Source organism: Dama dama, chromosome 19 (genome assembly GCF_033118175.1).
Source record: "Dama dama isolate Ldn47 chromosome 19, ASM3311817v1, whole genome shotgun sequence".
Taxonomy (NCBI): domain Eukaryota; kingdom Metazoa; phylum Chordata; class Mammalia; order Artiodactyla; family Cervidae; genus Dama; species Dama dama.
In genome coordinates, this window is record NC_083699.1 from 54,646,211 (window position 1) to 54,652,950 (window position 6,740).

The 6,740-nt window shown below is 44.3% G+C and overlaps 1 protein-coding gene across 2 annotated transcripts in view; it reads right to left on the reverse strand.

Annotated features, from left to right (window-relative positions):
* The window catches only part of UPK1B (uroplakin 1B), a 29,302-nt gene that overhangs the window by 20,303 nt on the left and 2,259 nt on the right, over window positions 1-6,740 (reverse strand). The window lies entirely within an intron of this gene.

Consider the following 6,740-nt stretch of genomic DNA (forward strand, 5'->3'; position numbering starts at 1 on the left):
ATCTACAGATGAATGGATAAAGAAGAAGTAATCTATAAAGAATGGAATTTTGCGATTTACAATGACATGGGTGGACTTGGGGGCTGTTATGCTAAGTGAAAGACAGAGAAAGACAAATATGATATCACGTATATGTGAAATCTAAAAAAATACAACAGACTAGTGAATATAACAAAAAAAGAAGCAAACTCACAGACATATAGGGAACAAATTAGTGGTTACCAGTGGGGAGGGAAGGGGCTTAGGAGGTACAAAGTATTAGGTATAAAATAAGCTATAAGGATATATTGTACATCATGGGGATACAGACAATATTTTATTATACCTATAAGTGGAGTATAATCTTTAAAAATTGTGAATCACTATTATTGTACACATGTAACTTACATAATGTACATCAAGTATATTTCAGTTAAAAACAAACAGCCACACTTTCAAAGGAAATATGAAAATACGACTTCAATATGAAACTCTCATATACAAACTCAGATCAAAATCTGACTGAAGCAAAAGTCGGGAGCCTGAGCTTCCTAGAGCTTCCCAGAGCTTCCCTTCTTCAGCTCTAAACTTCTAACCGCAAGGCTAGCCCCAAATTGGTTGGAAACTGCTGTTTCCAGAACTAAAAGAAAAGAAACATGTAGGCAGATCACTGCTCAAAATGCAGTACCAAAGAAGTTAGAAGGTGTTCAAGAGTGACATTGGAAAACCCTGGTTTAATGTGTAGGCTGATATTACACAATCTATCAAGGGGAAACTCCTAGGAAAACCTCTTAGAAAGTGGTGGCAAGTGAGTTTACTTCCCTAGTAGACTAGCTGCATAAACCCCTTGGAGGGGTTGTGTTCCTGGATCACTTAGAACAAAGGCAACGTGATTTCTATGAAAGAAAAGGATCAGACCTGGTTAATCTGTTGAAGTTCTTGGAAGGCTTGTAAATGCCTGTGCGCAAGGGTAAACTAATAAACTTATTTAGATTGCACAAAGAAAAACTCTGACAAAGTGCCTTGCTGATGGTTATTAAAAAAAAAAAAAAAAGACATTATGAATTTGTTGACCTTTCCATAGAGGTCAGGCATGGAGAGAGACCAAAAGAGAGGGACAAATGGGCCCTTTTCTACATAAGAAATTTAAACTGTGATGGTCTCTGTAGCCTGGAGTAGTTATGCTTTAAGAAGTTAATAAACTTCTTGAGTTTTGTCTCGGCCTGCCTGATAAGGAAGTACCACAATGAATACCTTTCCATGATTAATTTTATGTGTTAACTTGATTTAGGATAGGGCTTCCCTGGTGGCTCAGATGGTAAAGAATCTGCCTGCAATGTGGGAGACCCGGGTTTGATCCCTGGGTCAGGAAGATCCCCCGGAAAAGGAAATGGCAACCTGCTCCGGTAATTTTGCCTGGATAATCCCATGGTCCGAGGAGTCTGGCAGGTTATGTTCCATGGGGTCATAAAGAGCTGGACACAACTGAGGGACTAACACTTTCACTTTGATTAGGATATGGGTCTAGTTGTTTGGTCAAATATAATACCAGTCTAGGTATCACTGTGATGACATTTTATAGATGTAATTAATGGTTAAATAAGTTGATTTTGCATAAAGCACCTCCCATAATGTGGGTGGGCCACATCCAATCAGTTGAAGGGCTTAAGAGCAAAGACTGAGATTTCCCAAAGAAGAAGCAATTCTGCCTCAAGATTGCAGCATAGAAACCCTGTAAAAGTTTTCAGTCTGCAGATTTCAGGCCCAAGACTGCAACACCAGCTTCTTACCTGAATTTTCAGGCTGCTGGTCTGCTCTGCAGATTTCAAACTTGCCAGCTGCCCACCCCCACCCCAGCCACATAAGCCAATTCCTTAAAATAAATATTTTCCCCTATATGTATATCTTATTGGCTCTATTTCTGCAGAGAACTCTAAAAGATGCACTCTCTTGATTTAAACTGATTTATAGTTTTGGTAGAAACACATATGATCATTTTCTGATATTTCCTGAGAACATTTCACCCTTTCTTTCTAGTTTCCACTGCCAGATCCTGACTTCTGGCTCAGACGGATCCACCCGTTTCTGTTTCCTTTCTACACACTGCCTTCAGAGTGAAGTTTCTAGAGCAGAGATTCTCAAATCATCCTACAGAACACAGATGTTCCACCTACTGGGGCAACATTTTTTTGATGCCAGAATTGAATAACTGCAGTCATTTCCTAATCTGAAGAGAGAAGAATGATCAGAATTGGTCATTTTAAGCATTTTCCTCTCACAAATTTTTCCTTCAATCTTGGGTGCCCACTATCACCTGCCTAGCTAAATTAAAATCTAGTTTATAGTATGAACTTAGACCAACATGATTTACTGAGTTATTTTAAATCTTATACATCATCATGTTGTGGTGTTCCACAAAGATTAACATGCCTTCTAAGCACCAGACAAAGGGCTGGCTCTCCGTTCAGGTGAGTTCCATCTCTGAACCTGGCCTCCAGGTTCCCTCCCGCACATCCCTGTGTTGTGCTCACCCTTGGCTTCCCTCCAGGAGTTATCTGGCTGGGCCTCTGTGCTCTCTGGGAGCGGGGCGGGCAGAATTTTGGCAAAGTATAAGAGGAATGTGGAGAAAGCAAGGGCACTCCACTCCAGTACTCTTGCAAAGGGAAGTTATTAGTCTGTCTCTAGAAGTTGAAACAGAGAAGGCAATGGCACCCCACTCCAGTACTCTTGCCTGGAAAATCCCATGGACGGAGGAGCTTGGTAGGCTGCAGTCTATGGGATCGCTAAGAGTCGGACACGACTGAGTGACTTCACTTTCACTTTTCACTTTCATGCATTGGAGAAGGAAATGGCAACCCACCCCAGTGTTCTTGCCTGGAGAATCCCAGGGACGGGGGAGCCTGGTGGGCTGCCGTCTATGGGGTCGCACAGAGTTGGACACGACTGAGTGACTTAGCAGCAGCAGCAGCAGCAGCATAAGAGGAAGTAATAGGGCTTTTTATCAGTAAAATGTTGACACCTACATTTTCAGCTGTTTGGACCCAGAAAACTAAATGACCCTGGTCTTGGGGCTTCCTCCATCAGGAGACAGGAGAGAGTGCTCCCAGGGCAAACGTCTATCCAGGTTAAGACTTTTACTCTTGCTCTTTTTAAATGCTACAATGTTACAATAGCTCTACCTGAGCCAGGCACCTCCTCTCTACAGCTCAGGGGGCCTTCCTCCTGTACCAGCAGGCTGGCCCCAGGTGTGACTGGGCATCACCTCTCACTGTGATCCTGCTCCCATAGTCACAGAACTGGAGATGTGATGAGGCAAAATTGTTCAAACGGGTGCCGGGGGGCTGGCTTAGGGAAAACACACCTGGGATCCCAGGTGGGAAAGGTTGCTATAAAGGATGCTGTTGGGACATTTGGCAAATCTTGGGTCTAGACTGTCCACAGAGGGTGGTGGGGGCGGGGGACATCAATGTCAAAGCTCAAAGCTCCCTGGTTTGATGGCCTGCAGCCATCTCAGACAACGTCCTTGTCATGACAAATGCCTGCTCAGGTCTTCAGGGCCACAGGATCAAGACATCTCAAAGGTTGAGCAAAGAAACAATAACAACAATACACAGACACTGAGTGAGTAACAGCGCAGACCTTGGCAAACCTTCTGTTAAAGGACAGATAATAAGTGCTCTTGGGTTTGTAGTGATAACGTCTCTGTCACGACTCAGCCTAGCCATGACATGCAACAAAGTTAGGGCACAGAAATGAACAAGCATGGCTCTGTGCCAATCAACTTTATTTACCGAAGCAGGCGGTGGGCTGGATTTGGCCAGTAGGTCAATTGGTAAAGAATCTGCCTGCAATGCAGGAGACCTGAGTTCAATCCCTGGGATGGGAATATCCCCTGGAGGAGGGCATGGCAACCCACTCCAGTATTCTGGGCTGGAGAATCCCCATGGACAGAGGAGCCTGGTTGGCTACAGTCTGTGGGGTCACAAAAGATTTGGAAGAAAAAACAAAAAAAGAGGGACGAAGGACAGCACAGCACAAGTGCCAGTCACTTAGTCTTGAGATGCCCTGTCCTAAAACACAACTCTGGTTTTCTATCACTCCCCTGCTTAAACACCTGCAAAGGCTCCCTGCATCTTCAGTTCAAGGTGGGGGTGGGGGTGCAGGTGGGATGGGGAGGGGTGGCGTCCCCACCCCAGCACAAGCTCAGCTGCAGGCTCCTTCTTGCTTCCTAATTCCAGATGGCTTTACTTGTCTACCCATCCTCTCCTGCTCACCAATATCTCCAAATCCAGATTTCTCCTCTCCTACTCTGTTGCACTTGAATTTGAGACCTTTTTGGCTTTTCAACTCCTGCTGCTGCTGCTGCTGCTAAGTCGCTTCAGTCGTGTCCGCCTCTGTGCGACCCCATAGACGGCAGCCCACCAGGCTCCCCCGTCCCCGGGATTCTCCAGGCAAGAACACTGGAGTGGGTTGCCATTTCCTTCTCCAATGCATGAAAGTGAAAAGTGAAAGTGAAGTCACTCAGTCGCGTCCAACTCTTAGCGACGCCATAGACTGCAGCCTACCAAGCTCCTCCGTCCATGGGATTTTCCAGGCAAGAGTACTGGAGTGGGGTGCCATTGCCTTCTCTGTTTCAACTTCTAGAGACAGACTAATAACTTCCCTTTGCCTGTGTCTATGGCTTTGGTCCAGTCCCAGTCATTTTATCCTCCTTCTGGCCCAGGGAAGAGAGGCTGGTCAAACAAAGAGATAAAGCACAAACTCCTCACTTTGTATTCAGTCAGTACCAACCATGTTTCAGATGGCCTACTGCTCACTTTCCTCTGCTCCACTGTGTGGTGTCTCATTTTTGCTTCTTGAACTCTTTACCATCTTCCGAAGCTCAGCTGAAAATCCTTTCCTTTCCTCAAGCTCCCATGCCCAGAATTATCCTCCCTCCCCTACTTCCCTCTCTCTGCGCAGTCAAACAGTTCTCAAGGGCAGCCCGCACTGGGTCCTGTTCGGCGCACTTGCGTGTATCTGTGTGTCGGAGGACTTTGCTTCCCTACTGGCCTCTGCCACGACAATCTAAGCTGGCAACTTGTTCCTGTTTTTCTTTCTTTTTTGTTACTTCTTTTCTTTACCCACATTTGTTAATAAGTTAATTCTGAACCCAAAAAGGAATAGATTGTTGTACATTTTAAAAAGTCAATTGACGAATAATTGCACTAAAGAAACGAAATCAGAAACTTTCAAATCACCTGATGAGTGACACGCTTTAAGGTCAATGACTGCACTCAGTCGTTGTGTGAGTTTTGTCTTACTGAGAAGGTATGTGATTGTGGAGCAATTAAAGTGTCATGTATCCCAGGGTCATTATTGGCTATGTGCCCTTTCATAGTATGATCCAGTATCAGCTCTGGCTGCAAACCGAGAGGCTTTATAGTCAGTCCCGTCATGGTTCAGATGAGGAAACCAAAGCTGATAAGGGAAAGTGACTTGTTCAAGATCACTGATGTGTCATTTTCAGAGTCAAGATCTGAGTCAGATCTCCTGACTCTTAAACCAGGACTTTGTATTAAATTTGTCACTGATCTTTCTTCTTTCTAAAGTAGGGAGATACTACCTCCCTTTATATTTCCTTAAAATGAAGAGAAACTCCTAATGCCCTGCCAGAGGGGAGTCACATAAGCAAAACTGACAAGGTGAGGACTTTCTACCCTTGCTCTCCAGTCAAAGTCTTCCTCACTCTTCATCTTAATTTCCAAATTTTCACAACTTGAGAATCACTCCTTTGCTCCTGGTTAGAATGCAAATGCACCAAAAAGAGGCGCAGTGAGCCTCACAAGCCCTCAATATCAATGCCTCATTGTGAATGATTTGAGTAGAAATCGTTCTCCAAATTTCTAAAGGAAGAGGGAAGACATCATGTGAGGGAAAGAGACCCAAGAAGCGGGAAGAGCCGAACAAATGAACTTCCTACCTCATGATTTGGGGGCTTGGGGCTGTGGGTAGAGACTGACTGCTGATAAGTGGGTGTGTCTGCCCCTCTCCACTTCCCTTTTAGCTCCCAGTATGGGTGAGCTTTTTCAGATAGGGGGTTTCCTGAAACTTTCCTGAGTTATTTCAAAGCAAGTTTCCCTCACATATATTTGAACTTTTTATTTTTCTTCCTTCCCTTTTTTTTTTTTTTCTTTGTTTGTCGTTATTTGGGAGGGCTAGAAAAGGAAGCAGATGAGATGGAGTGAATTTTAGAAAGTGAATCGGTAGCGGGCAGAGGATGGAGTAGCTGCTGTCCTCTTTAGAAATGACATTGCCCCTAACTGAAAGTACTCAGCTCACCTCAAAATATTTTCCACACATAGTAAGGACCCTGTGAGCCCCACCCTGTGGAAGACTGCCCAGTGGCCTGGCACCATGATGATTTATTCCAATTGCACAACATCCTGGGAGTTCCTTTGCTCTGAGGAGTGCAGATTTTTTTAAGAGGCTGGAGTTTTCTGTATGTTTTTTTTTCCCTTGTGTCTTCATTCAGTTTGTTTTCTTCTAAAAATTATTCAGCTACCCAGTGTTGACATTTCCAGACACAATGAATAGGTCTAAAAATCATTGCTCACTAAGCAAACCAATTTTCAAAGCAGGAGAAAAAGGAGAGAGACTCACCCACCAAGCATGAGATCATTTTTTCAAGTTCATTACCTCTTTTCCTCACCCAAGTTTGTTGGACCAGAGAACACACAAACCACACCTCCCACTTTAACTTCTGTTAGTGAAATTTGGAC